Source organism: Protopterus annectens, chromosome 5.part1 (assembly GCF_019279795.1).
Source record: "Protopterus annectens isolate FY-2018-M chromosome 5.part1, PAN1.0, whole genome shotgun sequence".
In the NCBI taxonomy this organism is placed as follows: domain Eukaryota; kingdom Metazoa; phylum Chordata; order Ceratodontiformes; family Protopteridae; genus Protopterus; species Protopterus annectens.
In genome coordinates, this window is record NC_056736.1 from 165,694,208 (window position 1) to 165,707,164 (window position 12,957).

Consider the following 12,957-nt stretch of genomic DNA (forward strand, 5'->3'; position numbering starts at 1 on the left):
TACACTGAGATAGACACATCTATCCCTCCAATGAAGTGTCTCAGAATCCTGCCAATCAAACCTGAGTTGCATGAGTTAATTTCACAGTTACAAAAGGAATAGCTGAGTTTTCCTTGTAACATGTTGTTATATCTCTTTAAATAATATTCAGTAACCTAAGCAGTATTCAGGGTACCAATATATGAATCACTTGGGTCTCTGTAAACTACCGCAGTCTGAAAGTTAAGTTGATGAGTCTGACACCACATTTACTCGGGTCTACATTATCCTCTCCTATTTACAAATATCAAAGTATATACTGTGCAGAATAGAACCAGGACGACATGTCTGTCTTTCATTTGAGGAAAGAGGGTAACTACAACCTCCAAAAATTCCCCTTGTGTAGGGCATTTTGTCTGAGAACTCAGAATCATGGATCCAAAATCATCAAAAGGAATAACATACACACACAGCACTCTATTTGTTCAAAGCAGAGATGCTTATGAAATTGGTACAGAAACAGTGTAATCATCTGCAATATGCTATAAGACACCTGAAATTGAGGAAATGTCAGATGACATTGTTAGAAATCTATATCTGCCCAAGGGTATATTGACAATGCACAGCTAAGAGCTTGTCTTATCCAATTTAATTTTCCAGAATCCCTGATTAGCAGACAGCATTGAGAAGATGTGACCAAAAGTTAATGCAATACTCTGTTTTCTGCCATCCTAGACTGACCCATGGCCCACAGGTCACTAGGATCTTGTCTTAAAAAGCTGCACTTTATGATTCTGCATCTGGAGTGATGCACTCATGACTGGCATCATTTTTCTACAGCCAACTCACCCATTTTGCCTGATTCTATGAACGTACAAATAGGTAGTTCTCACATTGTCACTGTTATGTTTTTTTTTTACTTCTCTGATCATTAGATTGTGTTCATTTTAACTTTAATTGTATTTTGTTCATATTTCTAACTGTATTGCCTGAATTTTCATAACTGTATATACACACAGACACACACACACCATACAATCATTGTCTAGTATACCAGGTTGCATTAACTAAGATTTCAGTTACAAAAAAGGAATATCTGCTTATACACTTTATTTTGCATGCAAATCTCAGCCAGATGAGACCTGTGTTTTTTAATTTGTGCTCAGAATAGGATAGCAATTCGTCCATCCATGCTTATCAGTCATGCCTGATTCCTATAGCGGTCGCAGGAACAGCTACCATCACCCACAGAGTTTAATAGGCATGTAGGGAATGGAAGTTGATTGACAGACCTTTCTTCTGTATATCACATACACACTGCACATATAGGGACAATTTTGAATTGCCAGTCTACTTACTATATATGTTTGGAAGGTGGGATGAAACTGGTGTACACAGAGAAAACCCACAGGAAAATAGGGAGGGCATGTTTATACATGCATATTTGCTTAACTTGCAATTTAAGGCCAGCATTCTCAGTGTCGATTCATGTGTATTATACTCAGCTTTAGAGCTTAAATAGGGCTACTTTACCATTTATCTATATGTTCTTATTCCAGGCTTCTTAAATATTTTTATGAAACTTCTGGCATTCATTTTCAGCATTACTATCTGGCCTTTTGTCACACAATTCTGCTTTATACACTCTTTCTCTCCCACTAGTTTGCACAAAATCTGCAAACAGTATTTCTACTATAATCACCACTTCTGTCTTTAACTCACTTTTTTGTTTCCAGAATATTAATATTCTGACATTGTATAATATTTCTGTTAGAACACTTTCTTGCAAAATAGTCAGTCATTTGACAAATACTGTAACTCGATTCTTTTTTATGATAATTAACTAAAGCAACACATAACTATAGCATTTTGTAGTGATATATCTAATCCCCTCAACAGCTTGCTTCATACATGGTTGTTTCATATCCCACAAGTAATCCATCATCAATTAAAATTTTTGTTGGGGCCAATTTCAAGATCACACCTCTTGTGTTTGACTTGGCTGACCTGGATAATTATCATCCTGATAAAAACACTGAAGGTAATGAAGCCAAAAACTGAAAATAACTCATCCCAATAAATAAGGTTTGAGTTACATACATAAAACTAAAAGAAAATATGAATTTTCTACTTTTGGGAGTAAGGGGTTTCATTGCATCCTAAAACAGTTTTACTAAAGTAGACTGGAAAGTAAAAATATGAAAACAGGCCTCATGCAATATACATTTTTCATCAAACTAGGCATGAAAAATGGCATGCAGTACTGGAATACAGGAAAAGCAAAAATAGATTGCATAACTTTCACTGTCACAATAAGCAAGACATAAATAAATGACTCTTTCTAATTTATTACTATTTAAATTGTCCCTATCCATGCACTGGAAATGGATGGACTAGTCATCAAATGCACCCTTTTGCACAACAGATAAATCCTTCAGTAGCTTGATTCTTCCACTTACCCATACTCCCCTGCTCCTAGTTAGCATCTCCAGATCTTTTTACTGATGTCAAATGTGCTTCAACATATTCTGTAACTAGCTTGAGTGAAGTTAGAGGGATTGTTGGTCCTTTTTTTGTGCAGATAAGTGCTTATTCTTTTAAAATGTTAATATTCAGCCACATTTGACAAGATATTACAGTTTTCTTGTACCTATTTCTGTACTTTTTACCCCCAAACATTTCCATTTCTTTTCTCTTCTCATTTCCCTCGCCTTCCATCATCAAAATGATTGCTGGCTTAAAATGTCCTTCCTTCTTGCTAGTATTAGGAATTTTACAAGTAACAGACACTAGAAATTTAATTTTGTACCATTTTCTATGTATTTTCTCAGTGAAATGGATAAGAAATCTTGGGACAAGGCCTCTGTTTTCTGAAACTGCCACCAGTGTGGCCATAAGATATCTCCCCAAGACCCACATAGACTTTGTGCCATGTATCTTGGCACTAGTCATCTGGATTCAGACTGCTTAACCTGTACTAATTTCAGTGCAAGGACCTTGTTAGATTGTTGCAATAAACTAGACATCAAAAGTCTGTTGAATGGTACTTTTCCTAAAGAAAAAGATTTAAAAAAAAGAAAAGGATAAGGGGAGGACAGAGAGACTAGATAAGAATCAGAAAAAAAAAATACAATAAAAGAGTTGGATACTATTATCCTAGAAAAAGTGTCTCCAGTCAAGATGCTGAGAATAATGGCTTTATCGTCTCCCTAACCAGGACCTTCTAGTACACTTCTTCTCACCCAGTGTCTCCTGCAAGGCTAGAGCCTTCAGCCCTGACTGTGCTCAGAGAAAGAAAATGGAAAGCTTTACCTTGGAGCAGGAGTTGTTGAGGTTCTTATAATTTCATTCTCCTTCAGTAGCTTACTTCTGTTCCTCCAGGTCATTTCAGAGCCCAACACAGCTTGTCTGGAACAAGATGATGACAGCATTTGTCAAAGTTATGCTTTAACTTGGTGTTCCCTCAGCCTCCTTGGTACTTAAGATGGAGTGAGAAGAAACCCAAGTCTCTATCATTTTGGTTCCTACTCTGGGCACAGTTCCTGTACTGGGAGTATCAGAACCAGCAGGAGATCCTGTATTAATGCCTTTAGTACCCTCAGCTTTGTCTTCTTTGGTGTTAATGCCCTAGATGCAGGTGAAGGTATCAGCATCTACAGTGTTGGTGCAAAACCCTACTAGGCCCAATAGGATTGGCACTGGGGCTCAACATCAACATATACCCCAACCATTTGGTGGTTATTGTTGGCATTGAAGCATTTGGTAATTAATTATTTTGTACCTTTGACATGAGAGGCATTAAAGCTAATGGTTGGTGCTGACTGTTTTCTGAATGCAGTATCTTTGCAAACAAGATTAGTGTCAATAGTTTCAGCTTTGTACACCTTAGTGGATAAGTCAGCAAAGATGAGATTTACTCAAATCTTTCAGTGGGAATAGTCCCCTAATCCACAATTTCTAACCATGTACATCATTACAGCAGAGATTTTGGGCTAGTGATCTCTCTTTCCATGCCTGGACAAAGGACCAGATAGGCAAAGAGAACACTTTCAATCTGGCTTAACTTATCCACCAGGATGCTGGATGATTCCCTGCCAAACCCCTGTAAAAAAAGGCTGTACAAAAGGAAGCACATAGGCTCCTAATCAATGTCTCGGTCCTCAGAAATGTATCTCAGCAGACAGGAGACTTCATCCCAAAACCTGATGTAGACCCTAAATTTAGGGAACTACTTGAGATAATGCAGCAAAGGGGTTGTCCCCCAGATATAGACATGATATGTACAAAAGCTTGAAGGGAAGCTAATGTAGTGGAGGCCATAACCAGGAATCCCAACAGTGTGTTGCAGACCCCCAAGGATAGATCATACTGGAGTAAAAGGCAACTTGTGGACTACATTATGGTGTCAGTAGCAACCAAGTGAAAGATTCAGAGGAGGACCAGGCTACACATCTCCTAAGTAAAGTTTCACAGATGATGGACAGATAGTGGGAAATGTATCATCATTTAGTTTTAAAAACTGTCCCTCTCTAAAAAGACAGCTTTGCTATAATTTGGGAAAGTCGAGTGAAATAAATGAATTTTGTTGTCCACTAGGAAGGTCACATATGGCTGTTGATCTTGTATAGCTTGCAGCTATATATCTAATAGTAGAACTTTTACCCATTCAATAACTAACAAGGAATGTGTTCCTTGATTTTATGCAGATTTTACCTCTAGAAACCTGGTTTATTTGACTAGTTGTCAAAACTGTACTTGTTTTTACATTGGGAAAACCAATCACTCCTTAAGGGAGCAAATTTTGGAGCATGTTAGGGATACATAACTTAAATGTATGAATAGTGCTCTAGCCAAGCATGTTAACATTCATTCTACATAGTTTTTCTTTTTTGGTTTTACAGGTGTTTAACAGTAGCTCTAGGGGGGGCAATATTATTGATATAGTAGAAAAGGCAGAACTGAAATGGATTATAACATTGTCTGCACAAGAGCCCCAGGGCTAAATGTTAATGTACCTTTAAAACATATACTTAGGACATGAAAATTAGCTGATTAAGTCTAACTAATAACTGCTATATATTAGAATTGAGCTTCAGTATGTTTTATGTTGTGGTCTGAAGAAGTGCATTTAATGCATGAAAGTGCTTACCAGTTTTTATTTGTATGAATAAAATGGTTTTATTGGTTATGGATGGTTGATTGTTTTGCTTCTACTTAATTTATTGTTATTTGGAAGAACTGTCCTTTGAACTGAGAGGTTGTTTGTTTTTCCTTCAAGTTCAAATATATTCAGACCTACAAAGATAGAGTTGCATTTATAACAGTTCCCTCTTTTATGCCCAAGACTGCAACACAGTCAAACCTAATCAAGCTAGCAAATTGTCATTTTTTTTTCTAACATATGCCAACAGAGGAGACTATAGATTGCACTGCCTGGGTATACATCAACAGCTTAGCTTTTATCTACAAAGAGCAAAGAAATTTAGAAAAAATGACCAGTTATTTTTTTTCCTTTCCAAACATGAAGAAAGATCAGGAGGTAGACAAGCTGTTGCTTTCCAAATGTTTATCTGATGTAATATATTCTGTGACTTGTCTAGTAATACGCTACAACCCTGCAAATTCAGATTGCACTCTATCGGTCCTCAGGCTACCTCAGCAGTTTTCATCTATCTGCCTCTGCTTGAAATTTGTGCAGCTGCTGCATGATCATCCTTACCTTTTTTGCTTTGTTTTACAGTCTCAGCATTTTTCTTAGGTCTAGATCCTGCTTTGGCGCATCCTTTCTCTAAGGTATTTTACCCTAATTCCTCCCATCGTCTGCTGAGGATTCAGTCCATCCATTTCTACAGGATGAACAGGATCGACTTAAGTAGTAATTTCTGTACTTACCAGAACAATAGGTTTAGCTGGTCTCTGTCTGTATGCTGGAAGCAACCCACATACCTATCTACCTCAAACTGTCTGCTCTAGAAGGATCTCAAAGGACATTAGAAGTCTGTGATTGTATGAGTACTAAATTGTCACCTGTTAATGACTGAAAATAGTTTCTGGTCATTCTAAATTTTTTTTTTGTTTGGAGAAGATAGATAGGAGCCGAAAATTATGGGTAATGGGAGAAGCTCTAGATAATGAAAGCTTGCATTGTTGCCATGCAAAAGGGTGCCTTTAGCAGCTAGTCAGTCCTTTTCTAGTGTATGAACAAAAGTCAACTTGAGATATTATACTGGTAAGTACATAACTGCCATTTTCTTCTGCTGAAATTCTACAGTTTTTGCATCATATCCTGGCTTCAGACCTAAGTTCTGCACACTGCAGATGGGGACATTAGTAGATAGTACATAAGGCTGATGTATAAAGCTATAGATATGTAAGGTAGTGACGGAGATTTAGTTCTAAAGCTTTACTCACAAGAAACTAAATTCTCCTACTGTCACATGATTCACACTGAAGTTACTAAGATTTTCAGTATAATCTAGTACTAAAAGTCCCTTCCATATTTTTATATATCCAAATATTAAGAAATTATTTTTTTTACTGATGGGAGCTCTATGTGGATTTACTTATGGGATATATTGTGGAACAAATGATCTACGAACATAAACATAATCTGTTCCTCTGTTTCAAGAACATGTGAAGAAGATACACGGATGACTACTGGTTAATTTGAAGGTCAGATATTTCAGAGCTTAGTGAGTTTGTTACTTACTTTATTGAAAATAAATAGGGTTTGGAGTTCACTATGAGTGTCCATCAGAAATTTAATTCCTTGATGTTTGGATACATAAAATGTAGATGGGATTTTAAGTACTAGATTATACTGAAAGCCCACACTAAGAATTCACTTTTAAGAGCAATCAGCTGTCATACAGGACACATGATATGCAGTATATCCAAATCACAATTTATCAGACTTAAAAGAAATTGTTCAGTACCTAGCCAATTCCAAGAGGCCTCCAAGGATCTTAGTAATAGTTTTCTTTCTAGGGGTTATGACCCTTTAGTAGTCAGTACTGCTATGAGTGAAGTACAGACTATAGACAGAAAATCTCTTTTATCCTAAAAAAAAGAAGAACAATTTGGCAGATGACAAATGCAATAAATGGGCTATGATTACTACTGCTGGAACATTCAAAGATCTTAATAAATCGTGGCACATTTTGAAACAAATTGCAATTTTTGGTAATATTCTTCCAAAGCAGTGTAACAGAGTACAGACAGGAAAGCGTTCACAAATTCTTTCTGGTCTTAAAAGACTTCATAGGCCTGCTAACATAAATGCATGGTACATCGAAGGTGTCACTGGCTGCAGGCCTTGTAATTGCTGTTCTTTATGTCAAAATGTACTTAAAAACATTGAGGTTATCTCAGCAAACACTAATAAAGTATATAACATTAGATGTTTTGTTACCTGTAGAAAGGAGGGCATTATATATTTTGTGCAAAACGCAAGGAAAGATTTCAAATCCTACTCCTTTTACACAGAAAACAGCTTATCAGGTAGGAGCTTTATCTCTCTACACTAACTGAGAAACTAGTATAATACACTATTTTTGCTTAGTAATATGTTTGAAACTCTAATGCTGGCAGGATTAACTGATTGTAATAATTGGTGAATTACAATGGACACAGCAGTATAAGAGGAAACAGCAGGGGTGTCTTGTAAAATCAGGGACAGTTGAGAGAGATGGGGGTGCATCTGTGTAGGGGAAGAGCACTAAACAACACCACTCAGACCTTTGAAACTATTAGGTGAACTCACTTAAAAAATTAATAGCACAACAGCTCTAGCATCATGATTCACCCAATGGACAGTAGGGTATATATCATTTTGTCTAAGCAACTGCCTATCGAGCACCTATTTGTCGAACTTAATCCATCAAATGCTAATTCCGTCAAATGTTCATTTAAGCAAATTTCTTCCCAAGGAAAAAAAAACAGTCAGCCATCCTAGTGACAGTAACAAAAAACACATAAGTTAAAACCCACCCATGTGGGGGGCTACACCCCCCACACCCCTAACTAAATGTACCAACTCCAAGATCGCACTAGAGTGAGGAAACAGGCAAGTTCCAGATGATGGCCAACAAGTTTTTCCACCAGTAAGAAATTTTCTCAAATGAACGTTTGACTGAATTAGCATTTGATGGATTAAGTTCGACGAATGGGTGTTTGACGGGTAGTCACTTCAACAAAATTATATAAACCCAGACAGTAAGATGAAAGAAACTAATATCTGGCATTACTGAATGATTATAAGGATGTGTGATTTACAAGGGTAGGGACAAAAGCAGAAAAAGGGAGAGGGATAGATAACATGGCAGATAGGGTCAGTGCTAACTTTACCCCCCTCTCACCCCCTAAAGGGCCCATATCTTTACAGGAAAAATGCAGAGTCCCTGTAATCGCATCTATGCAGGTAAAAGCTGCACTCTCTAAAACAAAAACACAGCCTCCATGGGACCAGACAACATCCCAGGCTGCCTTTTATATGAACTTCAGAATGAACTGGCTCCCCACCTAAGCACCATGTTCAATCATAGTCTCACGTCAGGCTTTGTGCCCACTGAATGGCACACAGCAACAGTTATCCCACTCCACAAAGGGGGAGCCACCACTGATCCTGGGAACTATCACCCTATTAGCCTGATGAGCCTGGTCTGCAAGGCCATGGAATGTATCATCATTGAACTCATAAACAAAGACATTGGTAACCTCCAAACTCTGAACCCTACACAGTTCGCATTTGTGAAAGGCAGATTATGCCTTCTGAACCTGATCGACTTCTTTGAGGCAGTCACCAAAGCCATAGACAAGGGTAAGGTGGTTCACACAGCCTATCTTGACCTCGCCAAGGCTTTTGACACCATCCCCCATTCTGGAATTATAGCTAAACTCGCTAAAGTAGGTATAAATCCCTATGTCACAAGATGGGTTGTCAACTGGCTCACTGATAGAACGCACACTGTAAAAGTTGCAGACTCCAAATCTGTCTTCAAACCAATGACAAGTGGAGTACCACAGGGTTCAGCCCTGGGACCTCTCCTGTTTGGTATCTACTTCTCTGAAGTACATGCTAACACAGAAGGCCTCTGGCTAATGAAGTTCGCAGATGACTTCAAACTAGGAGCCATAGTCAAGTCCCCAGATGATGTGGACATCCTACAGAAGGGCCTCACTGAGACAGATGCCTGGTGTTAGAGGCATGGCCTCAAGCTCAGTGTCAAAAAGTGCATTGTCATCTCCTTTGGCAAAAACTCTGTACCCATGAACTACCACATAAACGGCAGTCTACGTAATGCCGAATGTGTGCTAAGAGACCTTGGGACTCAGGTGGACAGTAGTCTCTCCTTTGATAATCACATCACCACAGTAGTCAGGAAATCGATCTATGTGGCACACATCATCACAAAAAGGTTCTCATCTAGGAAAAAAGAGGTCATTGTTCCCCTCTACTTGGCTTTCATTAGACCCATTATAGAGTACAATGCCCCTTTTGGAATGTACCTCAAAAGACATCTGCAGCAGCTGGAAAGGCCACATAAGTACCTCACAAAGAGGATTACTGGCCTCAAACAGATGCCCTACACTGACCACCTCAAAAAACTCCAGCTTTACTCTGTAGCATATCTCCTACTCCGAGGAGATCTCTGCCTAACATATAAAGCTATGTTAAACCCAGAGTTGCTGGACATGCTACACCTAAAGAAATCCCAATCCCTCCGAGTTACATGCTCTAGGGACTTAAACCTTGTCACATTAATAAACAGGACATGCTGTAGGGATAGATTAATGTCCCAGAGACTTCCTATACTCTGGAACAAGCTACCCATCTATGTCAAGCAAAGTTCCTCATTAGCACTCTTCAAGAAAAGTCTTGATGAGTGGATGGGAAATAGGAAATACACCCTGGGGATCACTTCTGTGGCTCTGCTCGACAGGGGCACAGGAAATTAACTTTCTTGGGTGGCGTAAGCCAGGGAACGTTGTTGGCTAGGCTTACTTAGGCCCTTGGGCCAATAGCCTAGTACCTACCTATGAACCTATGAACAGGTATGTGGTATGTATTTATGTGTGTGTGTGTGTGTGTGTGTGTGTGTGTGTGTGTGTGTGTGTGTGTGTGTGTGTGTGTGTGTGTGTGTGTGCGTGTCTGTGTGTGTGTGTGTGTGTGTGTGTGCACGCATATGTGACAGTCAATGAAGTGGGAAGTGAACTGCCTATGCCAGTGCAAGGAATGGACCACCAGTCTTAACTACTGCAGAAAAGTGCTGATTAGCAGACGCAGTAGTTAAGGCAATTCAATGACATGAAAATTAGCTGATAATGAGGTATTTCCTAATTGTGGCTAAAACAGAAGAAACAGAGCACGCAATCATTTGTAGTTTATCAGAAGGCAGAATGTAAAAGTACAAAGCTTTCAAGTTGCATCAACTCTTCCTCAATGCAGATAAAAAAACATTCATTACACTCAATATATATATATATATATATATATATATATATATATATATATATATATATATATATATATATAAAAGAGCCAATTATTTACATCATTAATTACAATCAATTAGTAAAAAACATCCCTAAAAAATGTTTTAAACCGACATTTCACTTTGTTAATTGACTTTGTTACTTAAAACATTTATAAACAAGACAATAAAACATTATAAATATCATATAAGTTCTCTTTTCAACTTTAAAATAGCTTTAACAGTATTACTTAAATTTAAGCCTGGAGGCTTATCTGCCCTGAAATAGTTTATCCAATTATACTCTGCAACTTCAGTTCTTGACACAATACTGCCCCCTCTTACCCATTTGGTAACCTTTTGTATCACTCTGAACTTAAAATTATGCTCATCTCCACATTCCATAACATATTTACTTAATGCATTTGTTCCAACTTTTCTTCTTATCTCAGATAAATTGGAAGCTATTCCCTCCTTTAACTTTTGATTTGTTTTACCTATATAAAAACTATTACATGCAACACAATTAGCAATATACACTAAATTCTCAGTGGTGCATGTAGCAAAGGTATCAAGTAAAATATCTTACCAATAATAAGATGAATAAAAGAAGTATCAGAATTTATAGTTTTACAGAAAAAAAGCAGTTAAAACAAGGGACAGTACCATTAGTATTCATTTTAATATTATTTTTATTATCACTAATACTACTTGTCACCATATCCTTATAACATAATTTCTGTTTTAAATTCTTTTCCTTCTTAAATGTAAAAGAGGATCCTTCTCCTACTATTTGCTTCAATTCAGAATTTGAAGTCAATAGAGGCCATTTTTTTCATAATAACAGATTTAATTATATTAGTATGTCTATTGTACTTAGTGATATATCTAACCATTCTGACTTGCTCTTTTTGTCTCACTGCCATTTTACCAGAGAAATATGGTTTCCTTATAGCTGCACGCTCACTCATAATGTTATTTGCATTACGTCGTACCATAGATACATTCAAAATCCATAGACATATTATTTAGCTTAGACAAAAATGTGTCATGTTTCATATTAAGCCTACTAGTCTTAACTCTTAACAACACTATTAAATATATGTTTCTGATGCATACTGGTGTAATGTAGAAATCTAGATGTATGTACGTTTTTCTTATGAATAGTGGCATCAATTGACTGTTCGTCCCTTTCTAAGGTAATGCCAAGAAACTCAATATTAGTGTCAGAAAACTTTAAATCAAAAGACAAAAAATCAGTAGTAGTCTGCAAATAATCAACATAGTTTCTCAATTCCTTTACATCAATTGACCAAATAATAGAGGTGTCATCCACAAAACATTTGTAATACATCACCTGTGACTCTTTAAAACTTCCTAATTTATAATCATTATACACAAAATGCCTTTCCCAATTAGCAAGAATGAGACTGGCATAGGTGTTTGCCACAGGGGTTCCCATAGCCACCCCTAATTGTTGATGATATAATTGGCCATCAAAAAGAAACATGTTATTTTCAAGGACTATCTCAAGGATCAAGCATATTAGCTCAACTTTACAAGAAGAAACCTATTTTACCAAAACCTCTCTTATAAAATGTTCCCCCACATCATTAGGTATAATAGTGAATAAGTATCTGATATCCAAAGTCATAAACATCTAGATAACATTATTGTCCTTATTTTTAGTGGACCATTCATATAAAGTCAACAAAAAATCATTAGAATCCTTTATATAACTCTGACTATGCTTTAATATAATAGCACTACAGATGTGATGTTTGCTCTGAGAGTGCTGATGGAGAAGTACAGAGAAGGTCAGAAGGAGTTGCATTGTGTTTTTGTAGACTTAGAGAAAACATATGACAGGGTGCCTAGGGAGGAGTTGTGGTATTGTATGAGGAAGTCGGTAGTGTCAGAGAAGTATGTAAGAGTGGTACAGGATATGTACAAGGGTAGTGTGACAGCGGTGAGGTCTGCAGTGGGAGTGATGGATGTGTTTAAGGTGGAGGTGGGATTACATCAAGGATCAGCTCTGAGCCCTTTCTTATTTGCAATGGTGATGGACAGGTTGACAGATGAGATCAGACAGGAGTCCCATGGACTATGATGTTTGCAGATGACATTGTGATCTGTAGTGAGAGTAGGGAACAGGTGGAGGAGACCCTGGAGAGATGGAGATATTCTCTAGAGAGAAGAGGAATGAAGGTCAGCAGGACTAAGACAGAATATATGTGTGTGAATGAGAGGGAGGATAGAGAAATGGTGAGGATGCAAGGAGTAGAGGAGGCGAAGGTGGATGAGTTTAAATACTTGGGATCAATAGTTCAGAGTAATGGTGAGTGTGGAAGAGAGGTGAAGAAGAGAGTACAGGCAGGATGGAGTGGGTGGAGAAGAGTGTCAGGAGTGATTTGTGACAGACGAGTACCAGTAAGAGTGAAATGGAAGGTCTCCAAGAGGGTAGTGAGACCAGCTATGTTATATGGGTTGGAGACAGTAGCACTGA